This window comes from Syngnathus typhle, unplaced genomic scaffold (genome assembly GCF_033458585.1).
Source record: "Syngnathus typhle isolate RoL2023-S1 ecotype Sweden unplaced genomic scaffold, RoL_Styp_1.0 HiC_scaffold_28, whole genome shotgun sequence".
In the NCBI taxonomy this organism is placed as follows: Eukaryota; Metazoa; Chordata; class Actinopteri; order Syngnathiformes; family Syngnathidae; genus Syngnathus; species Syngnathus typhle.
The window spans coordinates 1,065,312-1,086,108 of record NW_026871934.1 but is presented as its reverse complement, the minus strand read 5'-3'; the positions used below and the strand labels follow the sequence as shown (position 1 = coordinate 1,086,108).

The window sequence follows — 20,797 nt, the reverse complement described above, 5'->3', positions numbered from 1 at the left end:
CGAGGAGGAAGTGCGCCAGCTGTTCCGGAGACAAAAGACCAGAAAGGCACCGGGCCCAGACGGCGTGTCACCTTCCTACTTGAAAGTCTGCGCTGAGCAGCTGGCGCCCACCTTTGCACGGATCTTTAACCGTTCTCTGGAGCTGTGTGAGGTGCCCTCGTGCTTCAAGAGCTCCACCATCGTTCCAGTGGCCAAGAAGCCCGCCATCACAGGTTTGAATGACTATAGACCCGTCGCACTGACATCTGTGGTCATGAAATCGTTCGAGAGGTTAGTGCTGAACCACCTGAAGGAGGTCATGGGCCCCCTGCTTGACCACCTCCAGTTTGCCTACCGGGCAAACAGGTCAGTGGATGATGCGGTCAACACGGGACTGCACTACATCCTGCACCACCTGGACACCCCAGGAACGTACGCCAGGATCCTGTTCGTGGACTTCAGCTCGGCGTTCAACACCATCGCCCCTGACATCCTCCAACAGAAGCTCATCCAGCTTGCGGTGCCTGCCTCCACCTGTCAGTGGATCACCAGCTTCCTGACCAACAGGAGACAGCGTTTGAGGCTGGGGGGCATCACATCTGACACCCGGACCACCAACACTGGAGCCCCTCAGGGGTGCGTCCTCTCCCCACTGCTCTTCTCTCTCTACACCAATGATTTCTCCTCAGGTGACTCTCCTGTGAAGCTCCTGAAGTATGCAGACGACACCACTCTCATCGGACTGATCCAGGACGGTGATGAGACTGCGTACAGACAGGAGGTGGAGCGTCTGGTCCACTGGTGCAGTCAAAACCATCTGGAGGTGAACCCGCTCAAGACCGTGGAGATGACAGTGGATTTCAGGCGAGACCCTTCACCACTTTTACCCCTCACTATCCGCAGTAATACTAATCTCTCCACAGACACCTTCAAGTTCCTGGGAACCACAATCTCTCAGGACCTGAAATGGACTGGCCACATACACTCCGTCCGGAAGAAAGCCCAGCAGAAGCTGTACTTCCTGAGACAGCTCAAGAAGTTCAACCTGCCGCGAGAGCTTCTGAAGACCTTCTACACTGCCATCATCCAGTCTGTCCTCTGCACGTCCATCACTGTCTGGTTTGGATCGGCCTCCAAACAAGACAAGCACAGACTACAACGGACAATCAGAACTGCAGAAAAGATCATTGGAATCAACCTCCCATCTATCCAAGACTTGTACCTGTCTAGGACCAGGAATCGGGCAAGGAACATCTCTACAGACCCTTCTCACCCAGGTTGCAGTCTGTTTGAACTACTCCCCTCCGGACGGCGTTATAGAGCTCGGTACGCCAAAACCAGCAGACACAGAGACAGCTTCTTCCCCCAGGCTGTTGCTCTGATGAACTCACACCACTCATAGAGTCTCAGAGACATTACTGTGCAATAACATCTCTTCAGCTCTTCACACCTTTTTGAATTTGTCTACACTGTTTTTGCCATTATTCACGTCCTGAATGTTGTTAGTCACCTAAATGTTGAGGGTGTGTTTTTACCGAAGTTAAATTCCTTGTTTGGCACGCTCAAACATGGCGAATAAAAACTCTTGAATAAAAAAAAAACTCTTGAATCTCAGCCATCAAACCAAAGCAACAAGACAAAGGAAAAAAGTAACACCGGCCAACCAGCCCCCTTCAATTCCAAAGAACACCCCAAAACACGCAAAATACCCTCCACAGGGTCCATAAACAGGTGTAAGGGCAGTCAAGTTCAACGCCGCCCAATGGACCGTGGTCGTAAATCGGTAAAACATCACAAAACAGGCAAACGTGTGAGCAGCGTCCTGGGCACCCAGTCGGGGCACGTGCAGATAGTCACCATGGGGCTGGTACGGCGAAGATCATTGGCTTCAACGAGCATGAGGGAGCGGACCTCCCACACGGGTCGCGGCTGCGAGGCCAAGGCGAGGGATCTGGTCAGCACCGGCCGGATGAGCAGGATGGCCATCGTAGAGTCACGCCGGTCTCGACCAATGTGTGCAGCCATCCCATCTCCCAGGGAAAAAAATGTCCGATCCGAAACAATCTGCACACACCGAGTTGTGATAGATGGCACCAGCATTGCCGAATGGACAAATAGAAAGAAAGAAAAAGGAGAAAGGAAGGAAATAAAGAGGAAAAGAGAGAACACTGCTGCGGGGCTGCCACTCACAGTGGCGCCAAACAAAAAAAAAGGGGCTTGCATATTAGGTAACCGCTCGTGGTGTCCGACAATTAGTGGATTTTGAAGTTTCTCTTCAGAGAGAATCTTTGGCCACAAAGTGAGTAGGAGACAGGTTTTTCACCAGTGTGTTCTTGCATTTGATTTTAAGTTTACTTTCTGAGAGAATATTTGGCCACAAGCTGAGCAGGAAAAAAATTTTTCACCTGTGTGTGTTCTTCCATGTGTTTTTAAGTTTACCTTCTGATAGAATCTTTGGCCACAAACTGAGCAGGAAAACGGTTCCTGTCCTGTGTACTCTTGCATGTGTTTTTAAGTGTCCCGTCTGACCGAATCTTTGGCCACAAACTGAGCAGGAAAAAGGTTTCTCATGGGTGGGGGTATTTGTGTGTGTTTTTAAGTCACCCTTCTGTGAGAATATTTGGCCAGGAACTGGGCAGGAAAAAGGTTTCTCAACTGTGTGTGTTCTTGTCATTATTTTTAGGTGACAGTTCTGCGAAAGATTGGCTACAAACTGAGCAGGAAAAATATTTTTTCAGCTGAGTGTGTTCTTGCATGTAGTTTTAAGTTTACTTTCTGAGAGAATCTTTGGCCACAAAGTGATCTGGAAAAGGATATCTCACTGGTGTGGGTTCTTGTGTGTGTTTGCAAGTCACCCTTCTGAAAGAATTTTTGGCCACAAACTGAGCAGGAAAAACGTTTCTCCCCAGTCTGGGTTCTCATGTGACTTGTTAAGTGCCTCTTCTGAGAGAATCGTTGGAAAAACGTTTCCCTTCTGTGTGTATTCTTAGGTGTAGTTTCAAACTCCTCTTATGAGCAAACATTTTCCAAGACTGAGAACATTTCCAGTGTTTGGTATAAAATATCAACTTCTGACTCAAGACAAGTTGAGGGCATACTGTAGATATCCTCTTCGTCCTTCTCTTTCCCCTCCTCTTTTATCAAAGTTGCTCTGGCCCGGCCTCCTGTTTCTCATTAATCATGGCTGTTCCTGGCTGTTGTCTCATTCAAACTTGTACATAAAAACTAGCGCTTCAACCACCAGCTTCAACCACCAGCTTCAACCAGAGGTTCAAGCACGCTAACTGATTCTCAAACTTGGCCAAGCTATCTAGCCTTGCTTGGTCGCAGAATAGTAGCATGGGAGGTAAACGTGGTGACATCCTGATTTCCACTTTGTAATATTGTAGTTAAATAATTTATAGTTTATAATCAACCACAGCAGAACAGGCCTTGTAGCTCAGTGGTTAGAGCACTGGTCTTGTAAACTAGGGGTCGTGAGTTCAATTCTCACTGAGGCCTGATTGTATACTAAACATTTACTGCGCAAGCTTGACATATAAGAGTTGAGGGTGTAATTCCACTTATCTTGTCCATAGTACTGGTGACCAGCAGTTATGTGATGAGTTGTTATTGTCTTTGAGGATATTAAGGGAAATTTTATAATTTCAGACGGCACACCAATGTGTCCACACTGGATGAGAATCACTGGCTTACAGTCCTGTTTAGACTACATTTTCAAGCGTTTCTTTTGGTCAATCTTCTAAAAGGTTGACACAGTTTTGCCAGGCAAGACCGCGTAGCTCATTAATAAGAGCATTAGAATTGTAACTCAGAGGGTGTGAGTTAAATTCCCACTAGAGTCTGACAGACAGCTACATCTGCTAACCCTGCTTGGTTGTAGTGTGTTTGAATTTTTGATTAGCGGTAGGTGTTAAAGCCTCATTGCTAGCAAGAGAACTAGTCTTGCAAACAAAGATTCACTCGCTGTGTCTCAATTCACAGGCTGCATCCTCAGAAATACTTTTTTTTTTGCCAATTATCAGGCTGCATGACATGACTTCTGGTGCGACGCGAACGCACGTCATGTGACACACGAATTCAGCCTTGAAACCGGCATAATTTAAATGGCAACAGATGCTGAGCGGAGACTACATATATTTTAAAGTAATTTCCCATATTACTCTTTCAAATATCTATTCAGAAACTCTGAACATATAAGGACATATTTATTGAGAGAAAACAGGGCAGGAGGGGGAGTTTGTTCCCCTCAGCAACTGGTTAATCAATATAGTCTACATTCCAACATAATCATACGATCAAGAACAGTGGAGCCTCGGTTTTCGACCACAATCCGTTCAAGAAGGCTGTTCCAGAAGTGAATCGTTCGAATTCCAAATAATGTTTTCCCTTTACAAATAATGGAAAAAAAAATTATCTATTCCAAGCAAAAAAACCTGTCTTTTTTAACAATTTTTTTCCATTTGCGCATTTTTGTCCGATCACGTAACTGCAGCGCAGCGCCGAACACGCAACTGCACCGTGCTGGTCGCATTATTGCGACAGAGCCGTCGCTAAAATTTAGAAAAGATTTTTAAAGTCCTAATGGCCCCTCCATGAGTCGTCACCTTATCGTGGTGGAGGGGTTTGCGTGCCCCTATGATCCTAGGAGCCATGTTGTCTGGGGCTTCATGCTCCTGGTAGGGTCACCCATGGCAAACGGGTCCTAGGTGAGGGGCCAGACAAAGCACGGCTCAAAAAGCCCCTTATGATGAAGAATATATATGGAAACAGATTTCCCTCGCCCGGACGCGGGTCACCGGGGCCCCCTTCTGGAGCCAGGCCTGGAGGCGGGGCTCGAAGGCGAGCGTCTGGTGGCCGGGCCTTCGCCCATGGGGCCCGGCCGGGCAAAGCCCGAAAAGGAAATGTGGGTCCCCCTTCCCATGGGCTCACCACCTGTGGGAGGGGCCAAAGGGGTCGGGTGCAGTGCGAGCTGGGCGGCGGCCAAAGGCAGGGACCTTGGCGGTCTGATCCCCGGCTGCAGAAGCTGGCTCTTGGGACATGGAATGTCACCTCTCTGGCTGGAAAGGAGCCCGAGCTGGTGTGCGAGGCAGAAAAGTTCCGACTAGATATAGTCGGACTTGCCTCCACGCACAGTTTGGGTTCCGGTTCAAGCCCTCTCGAGAGGGGCTGGACTCTCTTCCACTCTGGAGTTGCCCACGGTGAGAGGCGTCGAGCAGGTGTGGGTATACTTATTGCCCCCCGGCTGGGCGCCTGCACATTGGGGTTCACCCCGGTGAACGAGAGGGTAGCCTCCCTCCGCCTTCGGGTGGGGGGACGGGTCCTGACTGTTGTTTGTGTCTATGCACCAAACGGCAGCTCAGAGTACCCACCCTTCTTGGAGTCCCTGGAGGAAGTGCTGGAGAGCGCTCCTTCTGGGGACTCCATCGTTCTACTGGGTGACTTCAATGCTCACGTGGGCAATGACAGTGAGACCTGGAAGGGCGTGATTGGGAGGAACGGCCCCCCCGATCTGAACCCGAGCGGTGTTCTATTATTGGACTTCTGTGCTCAACACGGATTTTCTATAATGAACACCATGTTCAAACATAAGGGTGTCCATGTGTGCACTTGGCACCAGGACACCCTAGGCCGCAGTTCGATGATCGACTTTGTAGTCGTGTCATCGGATTTGCGGCCGCATGTTTTGGACACTCGGGCGAAGAGAGGGGCGGAGCTGTCAACTGATCACCACCTGGTGGTGGGTTGGCTCCGATGGTGGGGGAAGATGCCGGTCCGACCTGGCAGACCCAAACGTTCTGTGAGGGTCTGCTGGGAACGTCTGGCGGAATCCCCTGTCAGGAAGAGCTTCAACTCCCACCTCCGGCAGAACTTTTCCCAGGTCCCGGGGGAGGCGGGGGACATTGAGTCCGAGTGGACCTTGTTCCGCGCCTCCATTGTTGAGGCGGCCGAACGGAGCTGCGGCCGTAAGGTCATTGGTGTCAGGGTTTTCCAAACTATCTTGATCTATGATTATGTTGGAATGTATATAACCGGTAATAAATAACTTAGGTAGATTAGTTTTATGCTTACGTTGGTATGTAACCGGTAATAAACCACCTAAGTCTGTCCCATCCTAAACAATGTCGTAAAACATCCCCTGCTCTGTTTACCTAGATGTCAAGAGCTTTAACTTGTTTATTCAGTCTACTGTCACCCCCACCCTTTTTCTCTTAATAAAGATGGTCTTGTGGGAAGCGAGAGTCAGACGTCATTCGATCATTGCTGTACGCACAGTGACGAATGGACTCTCCGCCTGCAGGTGCCCAAAACGACTAACTTGTCTCCAAGTGGTTCTTGCAAAATAAGTTAGAGTGAGCACCACCCTAACATTTTGGTGCCGAAACCCGGGATCCCTCATACCCGCCATCTGGCTGACGGAGGACGACACGCTGTACACCGTCGACGGGCCAGCGTCCATTTAGCCGGACCTGGTACAGAAAGACCTAGGAAGGAAATTCTTCGCTGGGCCAGCATCTTAAGTCTGCCTTCGTCTGACAGATGTGGATTGACGGGATCCGGCTGAACAGCGAACCAAGGAGACAAGTAAGTTAAAGCCCTAAAGTTGTGGGATTGTGTTGTTGTGAAACGCGTAAAAGTGCACAGGAATAAAAATAGGCAAGACAGAAGATAAGAAGTCTTGTGGAAGGAGGGGGTGTTGTAGAGTCCCCCTCTGGATGAAGTGGCTCTTCTGGAGCAGTGGTTTTCAAAATATTTTTGTCAAATCTCACGTACCTCCGTGTACCCTGATTTGACAACCACTGTTCTAAGGGGACAACTTCGCGTTGGCAGGGCTGGGTAACTGGACGGTTGTCTTTAGTTCCCAGGGAAGGAAGGGGTGTTGTAGAGTCCCCTATCCGGATGAGGCAGCTCTTTTATTTTTAAAAGAGGACTTCGCGTTGGCAGGGATAAGAAATTTGCGTGGTTGAGAAAGTGTGACTGGTAGGATAAATTGACTAAATAGCAGTTCTAGCATTGATCCACGAAAATAATACAGGCTAGTAATTGTTCAAAGGTCAATTTAAACTTGCATTGAGGATCCTCAAAGAAAAAGAATAAATTTAAAAAAAAAAAAATTGTATAAACCTAAAATACCAAATTAAGATGGGAAATAAAAACTGTAAATCCCTAGCTCTTGACGGAGATGAGAAGTACATGGCGAGTAAATTTGTTAATTGTATGCAATACATGCCGAAGTGGAAGAAAAAGTATGGAGTAGAAGGGAGGTTGAAAGTTGAAGTGTGGAAGATAGTGGTTGAGGTCTTGGAGAAGAGCGTGAACAGGAAGTCAGAGGGACTGAAAAAGAAAAGAAAAGAGAAAGAATTGATTTGTGCTAAAATATGGTTGAATGCTTCACAAGAGAGAAGAGAACAAATCCAAAAGACAAAAGATAGAAAGATGAAAAGTGATGAGGCTGCGACCATGTTTGTCAGGCCGGAAGACAATGAGGCCACAGTGCGCAGGCGCACTGTCCCGGATACAGCGCAAGCAGAGGAGCAAGAGAGGCTGTCCGCTTGTGCGCAAAACTTGTATCCAAGCTTAACAGACCTGCGCCCTCCCCCATATAACAGCAAAAAAGGTCAGGGTCAAATGATTAGAAGCCCTGTACAAACAAGAAGTTTGACCACTGCTGCTAGATTTTCCCAAAATTTAGACAATGTTGATGTGTGCCCAATGATCCAAGTGCCAAACCCTATTGTAGGGGAAGGCCAACCTCCACATACATATGTTTTTCGGCCATGGACTTTGGAAGAGGCAAGGAAAGCAGTTGAAGGGGTTACCCCTGTTGCTGAAGACCCAGAAAAATGGGCAGAAGACATGGCTGGCATCATACATTCCTATAGACTGAATGGACATGAGGCAGGAGAAGCTGCAATGTCTTCCTTGGGAAAAGACTGGGCAAAGGTTAGAGGAAATTACACAGGTAGAAATAATCAAGGGCCTTTTCCCTATCCCGTTGAGGGAAATCAATTGGGAGGGGAGTATGCAGCACAATGGAATGATCTTGTGCAAAGAGTGCGAACAATATTTCAAAGACGAGCGAATTATGGTCATTTGGCAAGAATAAAACAGAAGCCTGGGGAAGATACTGATGATTTTCGCTTGAGATTTGAAAAAGAATTCAGGGTGCATAGTGGCATCCCATTCAATGATGCAGCTGAGAGTGCTTATCAGCAACAGCTTAAAAATGCGCTCCTTACTAATTTCCGCCCTGAAATAGGCAACTGGGTGAGGAAACATTTGGTGGAAGTAGATATTGCAAGTGTGACAACAACTATGCAATGGGCCAGACATGCTGAAAAAGTGATAAAAAAAGGCAAAAGTTCTGATGTATTTCATCTAGACGTTAATGACCTAGATGAAGATACAACAGTCTTCTTCCAAGGGTCCCAGAGGGGCAGAGGAGGTAGAGGCCAACAAGGTCGAAGGCCACCATACAATTCAAAACCCCTACAAGATTCTGACAACTGTTGGAACTGTGGGAAACGTGGACACTGGTCAAAAGAGTGTTTTAGAAAAAAACAAAACCAATCAAGGGGTGGAGGAAGGGGCAGAGGGAAAGCCAAATTCTCAGCATGACTAGATTGCCCCCCTATGACCTCTTGTGCTCCTACAGAGGAAGAAATAGTAGATGTTCATACAGCATGGGACATTCTGAGTGCATTAAAAGAAAAACCATATGTTACCTTAAACATTGGAGGAAGTGAAGTTGAGTTTTTGTGTGATACCGGAGCTTGTAAAACCGTAATAAAAACTAAAGTCCCTAATCTGAAGGCCTCCCAAAATACAATTTGGGTGAAATCTGCTGATGGGCAGGTACACAAGGAGAGTATCTCCAATCCAGTTGTAGTGAGAGATGATGAAACAGGAGTCATAGCCTCAGTCTCGATTGTTCTATCCCCAAAATGTCCCATAAACCTGCTGGGACGAGATCTGATGACTCGGTTGGGAATTGCAATAATTCCAGTAAAGGATGGCATGCGAGCATGTAGAGTGAGAGATGTAGACTCATATGCTGCACAAGCAGGTGATTAGATTTCCTGCTCCTATGACATCACTCCCGAACGGAATCCCAAGCTACCAAGCAGATTGCTGAGTGAAGCTCGAAAACAATTGTCCCGACCTGAATCAGAAATGACTTGTAATCAATTACATGTCACCATGAATATCCTCACTGATCCACATGATGAGTATATTGAAAGTTTTCTCAGTGACACAGAAGTAACTTTAACAATCACTGCTCTGTACACAGATCGTGGGTCATTTGCAGCTGCTGCTGTGCTCCTGCCCGCTCCTCAGAAAGACAAATACAAGTTGTCAGCTGTACCCCACATTTCATTGTTCAAACCTCACAGTATAACATGGGCAGATGTGGGTTGCCGAATTAAACTTGCTAGATCTGTCACTGATTATGAGGACGAAGGTGATGGGTGGAGCTACAGTACCAGTTGTGACATGTGGAAGCAAACAGTGTGTGAAGTAGCTGTTGGTAGGGCATGCGCTTGTGCGCTAACCTGACTAGTTGACATTTGTTTGAATGAGAAGGAGGAGGGGGAATTGGCTGGGCTTCCTGAAAAACTGTGGACAAAGGGGCCATCTGATGTAGGACTTTTAACATCCATTCCACCGGTACAGATCAAACCAAGATCAGATTGGCGTCCAAGAGTTAAGCAATATCCTTTAAAACAGGAGGCAATAAACGGGATTGCCCCTGTTATAAATGATCTTTTGACAGGAGGAATCATTAGGAAGTGCTCGGATTCTCCTTGCAACACTCCTATTTTTCCAGTCCAAAAGGCCAATAAAATTGATTGGCGAATGATACAAGATTTACGAGCAGTGAATGATGCAGTGCAGACAAGAGCACCTAATGTGCCTGACCCACACACACTTCTGAACACTTTGAAACCTAACCAGAAGTTTTTCACAGTAATTGATCTTAGCAATGCATTTTTCTCAGTGCCAATTCACCCAGACTCACAGTTTTGGTTTGCGTTTACCTTTAAAGGACAAAGCTATACGTACACCAGATTGCCACAGGGATTTGCTGATAGTCCAACTATTTTCATTCAAGCTATCATGGCCTGTCTGGCTGATTTTCAGATGTCAAACAAAAGCCAACTTCTAGTTTATGTAGATGATCTCCTGATAGCCTCTGAAACTGAAGCTGCTTGCAAGGAAGACTCCTTAGCGTTGTTACACTTTCTCTGCAAAACAGGGAATAAAGTGAGCAAGCACAAGCTACAATGGGTCAGACAGGAGGTGAACTATTTAGGTCACACTTTGTCAGCTTCTGGAAGACAGATACAGAGAACCAGAAAGCAGATCATTGCAGATGCACCGAAACCTGAAACAAAAAAACAAATGATGTCATTTTTGGGACTCTGCAATTACTGTAGAGCATGGATCCCACATTATGCGGAAAAGACACAACCGCTGCTGAACATTGTGCATGGAGTCCCCATGGCAATGACAGAAAAAATTATGTGGACACCAGTGGCAGATGATGCTTTTGTGGTGCTGAAACAGGCTCTGATAGAAACTACAACTCTTATCTTGCCAGACTACAATAAAACCTTTGTGCAAACAGCAGACTGCAGGAATGGTTTTATGACCTCAGTGTTGCTGCAGAGTCATGGCAGCAAACTAAGACCAATTGCATTTTATTCAAAAAAATTGGATCCAGTGGCTCAATCTTTGCCAGACTGTGTCCAAGCAGTGTGCGCGGCAGCGCTTGCAGTGAGACAGGCTGCAGATGTGGTGCTTTTTCACAAAATGGAGCTGCTAGTTCCACATGCTGTAGACGTGTTGCTACTGCAAAGTAAAATGAGCTTTTTGTCACCAGCCAGACACCTATCTTACACTGCTACACTTCTGTCACAACCACACATTGTGATAAAGAGGTGCACAGTCCTTAACCCAGCAACGTTGATTCCGTTGCCGGGGGATGGTACACCACATAACTGTTTGGATGCCACAGAACATCTACAGCTGCCCAGAGAAGATTTAAGTGACACGCCACTTGACAAAGGAGAAAAGTGGTTTGTGGATGGATCATGTTCAAAGGATCCTAGAGGGACCAATCAAAGTGGCTATGCAATTGTGGGATTGCCAAACCAGATTGTTGAAGCAGAGAAGCTTCCATACAACAGGTCAGCGCAGGCTGCTGAGCTAATTGCGCTAACAAGAGCTTGTCAATTAGCAGAAGATAAGGAAGTCACTGTATACACAGACAGTCAGTATGCGTTTTCTACTCTGTTCTATTTTGCGAAACAATGGGAGCGCAGAGGGATGACAACATCGACCGGTAAGCCGGTTACCCATGCCTCCTTGTTAAAAGACTTGTTGCAGGCTATTCATTTACCTGCTAAACTAGCTGTGTGTAAATGTGCTGCTCACACCACTGGCACAGATGAAGTCTCAAATGGAAACAGATTAGCAGACAAAATTGCTAAAGAAGCAGCAGCAGGGAAACATGGCCATGAATTCTTTTTAATAGATTCAGAGGACACACAACTCATAGATAAAACTATACTGACAGATATGCAGGGCAATGCTCCAATGGTGGAAAAACGAATGTGGACGACAAAAGGTGCAATGATGGATACAGATAATATCCACCGCATCGATGACAAACCTGTTTTACCAAAATCACTTTTTAAGGCAGCAGCAATTGCGACCCATGGGCCTTGCCATGTGTCGACAGGAGGGATGAAGTCTATCATACATCAACAATTCACTACCTTTGGTTTAGATGCTTACTTAAAAAAATTTTGTAAAGCATGTCCTGTTTGTGTGAAACATAATCCACAAGGAAATATGAGACCTAAGAGAGGCTCATTTCCAAAACCGTTTTACCCATTTCAAATCATGCACATGGATTTTATTGAGCTCACACAAAGTGGACCTCACAAATACTGCTTAGTGATGATTGATGCATTTTCCAAATGGGTGGAAATAGTTCCATCTAAACGAGCAGATGCCTTAACAGTGGCAAAAGCCATCTGCAAAGCCATCATACCGACTCATGGCATCCCCCAAACCATTTACAGTGACAATGGTCCACACTTTGTGAACCAAGTTGTACAGAACATGGCTGTACACCTTGGGATGACATTAAAAAACCACTGCGCTTGGCATCCTGCGAGCGCTGGTCTGGTTGAACGAGCAAACTCCACTATCAAAAGCAGGTTGAAAAAATGCATGGAAACAACAGGCAGATCTTGGCCAGAGTGCCTAGACTTAGTGAAGCTCTATATGAGAATTACTCCCACTTCAGATGGGCTAACACCTTTTGAAATCATCCATGGGAGACCATATAGACTACCTGTGTTCCCTGCAGATTTGCAAAAAGCAGATGAAGAGCAGTCCTTGGCAGACTATATGATAAGGACGCTCAAACTGAAAGATGTGTCAAATGCAAATTTACTGCCGCCTGATCTTTCCTCCTCACAGGTCGACAAACCCATCGATCCAGGAGACTGGGTCTACATCAAGGTCGTAAAAAGAAAGAACTGGCTCAGCCCACGGTGGGAGGGACCATTCCAAGTCTTGCTGACTACCCCCACCGCAGTGAAGATTGCTGAACGGCCCAGCTGGATTCACCTCAGCCACTGCAAGTTGCAGAGAGTGCTGGACCCCTAATTCGGAGTAGTAGGGAAGACTAACTTCAAAGGAGTCCTATCGTTTAGGGTGGGACGTCTCAATGTTGGTGAAGAAAACAACGATCCCCACTCCGCTAGGCGAGGGGATGTCCCGGTGTCTCTGCCATCCTAGTAGCAACGGGGCTCCATATGCCAGATGGATCCTCTGCTGCGTTGTGGTTGGAGCGTGCTATGGTCTCATTTGAACAGACCAAGTGACAATGTTGACCGTGGAAAACGATGGTCACACGATGAGAACTTTGAGGACTGGTCATGGGACCCCAAAAACCCATACGAAACCAACACGTGGTACCGGTACGTTAAGTTCACTGTGAGAGCCCACACACAGGAGGGATGTTATGTGTGTTCAAAACTCCCCCCTTCCTCCACGCAAGTTCACTTGGAGGCCAGAGCAATGAATGTCACTGAAGCAAAATGCATGGCATCCATGGGAGGAGTTGGATATCAACACCCTGCCGTCAAAGTGAGTGATGACGACCCTTTCCGCCCTGGACTTGTGGAAGGCACCTGTGATAAGCTTTTCTGGACAAATCTCAATGTGACTGTTAAAGGACGAACATTACCGCAGGTGGCCTACACAGAGCGGCGGCCTGGAGTGAACTATACGTGTTACATCCAAGGAAGTGAGACCCACAAATGCATTGACAGTGACTGCTCTCCAGGAGGAAACTGGATGGGAGCTTTGGACATCGTCACTGAGTGTCAAGATAGGAGAGCCATTTCAGTTGGGGAGGGCTCTCCGACTAACATGTCTGCACCATCGAACGGAACATACTTCATACAGAATGGCTGGTGGCTGTGCGGTCACAAGGTTTATCCATTGCTGCCCGCCAACTGGACAGGAGTGTGTGCACCAGTGTGGGTGACAGACCACACCTACAGGATACGACATCGACAGCTGACGACAGCACGCAACTCTTCTCGACGTCAACGCAGAGCGGTTGCAACCTTTGACCCTCATGACCCTATCTGGGGTGCGAATGTTCCAGGCGACCATAAAGTATGGTCCGTTGGAGACAAAGTTGTTCATGCGCTTTTTCCCTGGGTCGGAATTGGAAAACAATCACTCTTCATCGAGACACTGAACTATCGTTTTCAATCCTTTGCGAATCTCTCACTACAAGTCAACGATGGACAAAATAGAGAGATTCAGGCTATTAGGCTGATGGTCTTGCAAAACAGGATGGTTCTGGACTTGTTGACGGCAGCACAAGGTGGTGTGTGCCACATCATTGGGACTTCCTGTTGCACATACATTCCTGGAGAAAATGATACACACATCTACGACGCCATGGCTTCGCTGAAGAACTTACAGCAGGCCATGTCAAATGACAAAGTTCCACAACAGTGGGGTTTCTTTTCATGGCTATTCTCTGGCAACTGGTGGCAACTGCTTTTGAAACTAGTGTCTCCTGTGCTTGTTGTGCTGGTGTTGTTGTGCTTGTTTACGACCTGTGTTATCCCATGTTTGAAGTCTGCTGTGACGAGGGTCGTCTCTTCTACCGTAGCACACGTAAATATACAACTTCTTAGTCGTGACGGATGTGATGACCATGATGAAACGCGGATTGCGTAGGTGCTATTATACTGGACGTGTTTTACAGAAACTTGATGATTTGACCATCGAAAATGCTTCGCAAGTGATGGATACAATGATGTACTGTTTCTGTGTTTTTATTTTTATTTTTTTGTTGATAGCATTCTGGTCGCCTAAGGCAGAGGGACCGTGTGTGACTTTTCCTGCGTATTAACATCGGCCAGCAGGTTTTTAGACCACACAATAAGTTTGGATTGGAGTATTGAGGAAAAACCTCATCTTCACTGGAAGTTGTTGCTATCGGTGTTTGTTGTTTTTGTCGTGTTTCACCCTACACGCTCCCCAACCCGTCCGCTGTGATCTCAGTTTTTTATTGATCTTTTTTATTATTGTTTTTTTTTTATTTTTGCTATTCTTCTTTATATTTACTTACTTACTTCTGTTTGATTGATCGGGTTCACATAATCATATGATAAAACAGGAGGGAGATGTCAGGGTTTCCAAACTATCTTGATCTATGATTATGTTGGAATGTATATAACAGGTAATAAATAACTTAGGTAGATTAGTTTTATGCTTACGTTGGTATGTAACCGGTAATAAACCACCTAAGTCTGTCCCATCCTAAACAATGTCGTAAAACATCCCCTGCTCTGTTTACCTAGATGTCAAGAGCTTTAACTTGTTTATTCAGTCTACTGTCACCCCCACCCTTTTTCTCTTAATAAAGATGGTCTTGTGGGAAGCGAGAGTCAGACGTCATTCGATCATTGCTGTACGCACAGTGACGAATGGACTCTCCGCCTGCAGGTGCCCAAAATGACTAACTTGTCTCCAAGTGGTTCTTGCAAAATAAGTTAGAGTGAGCACCACCCTAACAATTGGTGCCTGTCGTGGCGGCAATCCCCGAACCCGCTGGTGGACACCGGCGGTAAGGGATGCCGTCAAACTGAAGAAGGAGTCCTATCGGGCCGTTTTGGCCTGCGGGACTCCCGAGGCAGCTGACAGGTACCGGATGGCCAAGCGGAACGCGGCTTCGGCGGTTGCTGAGGCAAAAACCCGGGCGTGGGAGGAGTTTGGCGAGGCCATGGAGAATGCTTTCCGGACGGCTTCGAGGAGATTCTGGTCCACCATCCGGCGTCTCAGGAGGGGGAAGCAGTGCAACGTCAACACTGTTTACAGTGGAGATGGCGTGCTGCTGACCTCGACTAGGGACGTCGTGTGTCGGTGGGGAGAATACTTCGAAGACCTCCTCAATTCCACCGACACGCCTTCCATTGTGGAGGCAGGGCCTGGGGACTCTGAGGTGGACTCTCCAATCTCTGGGGTTGAAGTCACTGAGGTAGTTAAAAAACTCCTCGGTGGCAAGGCCCCGGGGGTGGATGAGATCCGCCCGGATTTCTTAAGGGCTCTGGATGTTGTGGGACTGTCATGGCTGACACGTCTCTACAGCATCGCGTGGACATCGGGGACAGTGCCTCTGGATTGGCAGACTGGGGTGGTGGTTCCCCTCTTTAAGAAGGGGGACCGGAGGGTGTGTTCCAATTACAGGGGAATTACACTCCTCAGCCTCCCTGGGAAGGTCTATTCAGGGGTGCTGGAGAGGAGGGTCCGTCGGGAGGTCGAACCTTGGATTCAGGAGGAACAGTGTGGCTTTCGTCCTGGCCGTGGAACAGTGGACCAGCTCTTCACCCTCAGCAGGATCCTCGAGGGTGCATGGGAGTTCGCCCAACCAGTCCACATGTGTTTTGTGGACTTGGAGAAGGCGTTCGACCGTGTCCCTCGGGAGGTTCTCTGGCGGGTGCTTCGGGAGTACGGGGTACCGAGCCAACTGGTAAGGGCGGTTCGGTCCCTGTATCACCGATGCCAGAGTTTGGTCCGCATTTCCGGCAGTAAGTCGGATTCGTTCTCAGTGAGGGTTGGACTCCGCCAAGGCTGCCCTTTGTCACCGATTCTGTTCATAGTTTTTATGGACAGAATTTCTAGGCGCAGCCGAGGCGTTGAGGGTGTCCGGTTTGGGGACCTCAGCATCGCGTCTCTGCTTTTTGCAGACGACGTGGTGCTGTTGGCTTCTTCAGGCCGTGATCTCCAGCTCTCACTGGAGCGGTTCGCAGCCGAGTGTGAAGCGGTCGGGATGAGGGTCAGCACCTCCAAATCCGAGTCCATGGTCCTCGATCGGAAAAGGGTGGAATGCCCTCTCCGGATCGGGGATGAGATCCTGCCCCAAGTGGAGGAGTTTAAGTATCTTGGGGTCTTGTTCACGAGTGAGGGGAGGATGGAGCGCGAGATCGACAGGCGGATCGGTGCAGCGTCGGCAGTAATGCGGACTTTGTACCGGTCCGTCGTGGTAAAGAGAGAGCTGAGCCAAAAGGCAAAGCTCTCAATTTACCGGTCGATTTACGCTCCTACCCTCACCTATGGTCACGAGCTATGGGTCGTGACCGAAAGAACGAGATCCCGGATACAAGCGGCCGAAATGAGTTTTCTCCGCAGGATGTCCGGGCTCTCCCTTAGAGATAGGGTGAGAAGTTCGGTCATCCGGGAGAGACTCGGAGTAGAGTCGCTGCTCCTCCACGTTGAGAGGAGCCAGATGAGGTGGCTCGGGCATCTCATCAGGATGCCTCCTGGACGCCTCCCTGGGGAGGTGTTCCGGGCATGTCCCACCGGTAGGAGACCCCGGGGACGACCCAGGACGCGCTGGAGAGACTATGTCTCTCAGCTGGCCTGGGAACGCCTTGGGATCCCCCGGGATGAGCTAGATGAAGTGGCTGGGGAGAGGGAAGTCTGGGAGTCCCTCCTGAAGCTGCTGCCCCCGCGACCCGACCCCGGATAAGCGGAAGAAGATGGATGGATGGATGGATGGAAGTCCTAATGGACTTTCCAAAATTTAAGTGGACCTCAGTGCGCAGGGAGCTTAATTTGGTCCGATCTGGCAACCGCAGCGCGCCGGGCGCTCACTGTCGCATTGCTTTAGGAGCGTCTTTGTGTTTTAGGATGGCTTTACAGCTCCCACTTGCTTACTTTGGAGGCGTGATTAGAGTTGACGCAATCCTCAGAATAACGAGAATGTAATAACGAACGGAGTCAGTTGGCATGCGGGTCCTCTCGGCTCATCTCGCGAGGTTCAACCACCGAATTTCGTCCGACATCCGAAGCAAAAAAATCTCGAATTTTTTGTTCAAATACTGATTTGTTCGAGAACTGGGACGTTTGAAAACCGAGGCTCCACTGTAATTTGTCAACCCTAACAATCTTTGGCCACAAACTGAGCAGGAAAAACGTTTCTCACCTGTGTGTGTTCTTGCATGTGTTTTTAAATGTCCCTTCTGACAGACTCTTTGGCCACATCTTTTTTGATGAAAGAACACACCTTGTCCTTTTGCTCGTTAGGCATGGCTGTTGTCACATTTGGTGCTCACTCTTTTGCAAGAACCACATGGGAGACTATTAAGTAATTTTCTGGGCACCTCCAGGCGGAGAGTCCATTCGTCACTGTGCGTACAGCAATGACTGCGGGACTGCTGTGTGCTCGTGTTCACTGAGACTTGGTTGACTGTCAACATTCCGGACTCTGCCGTACATCTGGAGCGGCTAGCGTGCTATCGGGCGAACCGGGCCATTGTGAAAGGGGGTAAATCTCGTGGAGGTGGAATATGCGTCTACATCCGTGACGAATGGTGCCGAGACTCTGTAGTGGTATGCAAGCACTGCTCACCACTGGCGGAGTTCGTGATCATTAAGTGCCGTCCTTTTTACCTGCCAAGGGAATTTACCGCGATTCTGCTAGTCGCGGTTTACATCCCGCCTTCCAACATCGAAGGCGACAGGATCGCGGCTCTTAGTGAACTGTACCAGGCTGTCAGTGAACAAGAGACAGCGCACCCTGACGGTTTGGCCATCTTCGCTGGGGATTTTAAGCATGCTAACCTGAAGTCTGTTTTTCCGAGGCTTCACCAGCATGTTAATTTTCCTACGCGTGGCGACAGCTTCCTGGACCGGGTCTACTCTTCGCATAAAGGAGCTTTCAAAGCCGCCCCCCTCCCCCATCTTGGACCTTCTGACCATATCACTGTTATGCTTTTGCCCGCATACAGACAAATGGTGAGAGCGTCCAGGCCGGTTCGCAAGCAGGTACGGGTGTGGCCTGAGGGTGCCTCTGATGCACTGCGTGACTGCTTTGGCTCTACTGACTGGGACATGTTTAGGAGGGCTGCCACTTGCGACGATCGGACAGACATTGAGGAGTATACTGACTCTGTTTCCTCCTACATCAGGAAGTGCATTGATGTTGTGACTCTCTCAAAATCCATCGTCGCTCGGGCTAACCGGAAGCCATGGCTGACAGGGGCTGTCTTCAGGCTGCTGAGGGCCAGGGACAAAGCCTTTAGAGCGGGGGATGAGGCTGGCTTGAGGACTGCGAGGGCCGACCTGTCCCGGGGCATCAAAGAAGCAAAGAGGGCGTTCTCGTGCAAAATTACCGCCCACTTCAAGGACAGCAGGGACGCACGGAGCCTTTGGCAGGGCATTCAGACCATCACGGATTACAAGCCCGCGCCGCAGAGCTGTGAAGGCGACGTCCGTCTGCTCAATGACCTCAACCGCTTCTTTGCTCGCTTCGACGCTCAGAACAGCACTTGGCCGCTGAAGGCCACTCCCCCTTCACACGAGCTGCCCCTGTGCCTCTCCGCCGACAGCGTGAGGAGGGCGCTTTCCGCTATCAACATCCGTAAGGCGGCGGGCCCTGACAACATCCCGGGTCGAGCGCTGAAGGACTGAAGGACTGGTGAACTGACGGATGTCTTCACAGACATCTTTAACACTTCCCTGCAGCAGGCCATCGTCCCGTCGTGTTTCAAAGCTGCCACCATCGTACCTGTGCCGAAGAAACCCGCTCCGTCCTGCTTCAATGACTATCGCCCCGTGGCACTTACGCCCATCATCATGAAGTGCTTTGAGCGGCTTGTCATGGAGCACATCCGATCCGTTCTCCCCCCCACCATTGACTCCTTCCAGTTTGCGTACCGAGCCAAACGGTCCCCTGAGGATGCCATCTGCTCTGCCCTCCACTCGGCCCTCACCCACCTGGAGAGAAGGGACTCGTATGTGAGGTTGCTGTTTGTGGACTTCAGTTCTGCCTTCAACACCATTGTGCCACAACGCCTCATCAGCAAACTTGACGCGCTGGGCCTCAGTACCTCTGCAACTGGCTACTGGACTTCCTCTGTCAGAGGCCACAGGTAGTACGTGTTGGCGACAAAATCTCCGCCAGCATCACGCTGAGCACGGGGGCCCCCCAAGGCTGCGTGCTCAGTCTGCTGCTCTTCACCCTCCTGACGCATGACTGCACTGCAACCTACAGCGACAACCGTTTAGTGAAGTTTGCTGACGACACGACTCTGGTGGGTCTCATCACAAAGGGAGACGAGACTCAATACAGGCTGGAGGTTGACCTTCTGACCACGTGGTGCAGGGACAACAACCTCCTGCTGAACGTCGACAAGACCAAGGAGATTGTTGTGGACTTCCGGAAGGGTCACACCCAACACCTGCCACTGACCATCGACGGTGCTGTGGTGGAGAGAGTGAGCAGCGCCATGTTCCTGGGGGTGCACATCAGTGAGGATCTCTCCTGGTCCACCAACACCGCATCACTGGCAAAAAAAGCCCAGCGCCGCCTGTACTTCCTGCGGAAACTCAGGCGAGCGAGCGCTCCTCCGGCCGTCATGACTGCATTTTACCGCGGCACCATTGAGAGCGTCCTCTCCAGCTGTATTGCTGTTTGGGGTGGCGGCTGCACTGACTACAACTTCAAGGCCCTGCAGCGCATAGTGAACACGGCTGGTAAGATTGCTGGTGCTTCGCTCCCCTCCCTGAAGGACATTTACACCTCCCATCTCACCCGCAAGGCGACCACGATTGTGAGTGATGTGAGTCACCCCGCTCACTCTTTGTTCGAGCTTCTGCCCTCTGGGAGGAGGTACAGAAGCCTGCGCTCCCGCACCACCAGACTCTCAAACAGCTTCATACTCCAGGCTGTTAGGATCCTGAACTCGCTCCCCCGTTCTGCGTAGCGTCCTGTACTTTTACTGTCTGTACTGTCTGTATGCACACTGGCTCTTATTTGTTGTGTTATCTGTTTATTTATTATTTATTATTACTCTTATTATTTATTGTTTGTGCCTTCTTGTTTATGATATTTTTACTTTTGCGCTATGCTTGCTGGCTCCGTTTTGCTCCTCTTATTTATTGTGTTATCTGTTTATTTATTATTTATTCATCACTCTTACTATTTATTGTTGAATTTTTGCCTTCTTGTTTTTATATTGTGTCGCGTACTTGTATGTCTATCGTGTTATATGTCTCGTCACCGTGGGATAGAGAAAACGTAATTTCGGTCTCTTTGTGTGTTGTGACATGTGGAGAGATTGACAATAAAGCTGACTTTGACTTTGACTTTGATCGAATGACGTCTGAGAGCATTTTTATGAAGAGAAACAGGGTGGGGGTGAGAGTGGACTGGATGGAGAGAAAGCCCTTGACCTCTAGTCAAAATATAGCAGGGGATGTTTTACGACAT

The 20,797-nt window shown here is 48.8% G+C and overlaps 1 non-coding gene across 1 annotated transcript; it reads left to right on the top strand.

The window, feature by feature from the left end:
- The first annotated feature begins 3,407 nt into the window (after positions 1-3,407).
- Positions 3,408-3,480, top strand: trnat-ugu (transfer RNA threonine (anticodon UGU)). Its single transcript has one exon. It is a non-coding gene; the product is annotated as a tRNA-Thr (tRNA).
- The last annotated feature ends 17,317 nt before the right edge of the window (positions 3,481-20,797 follow it).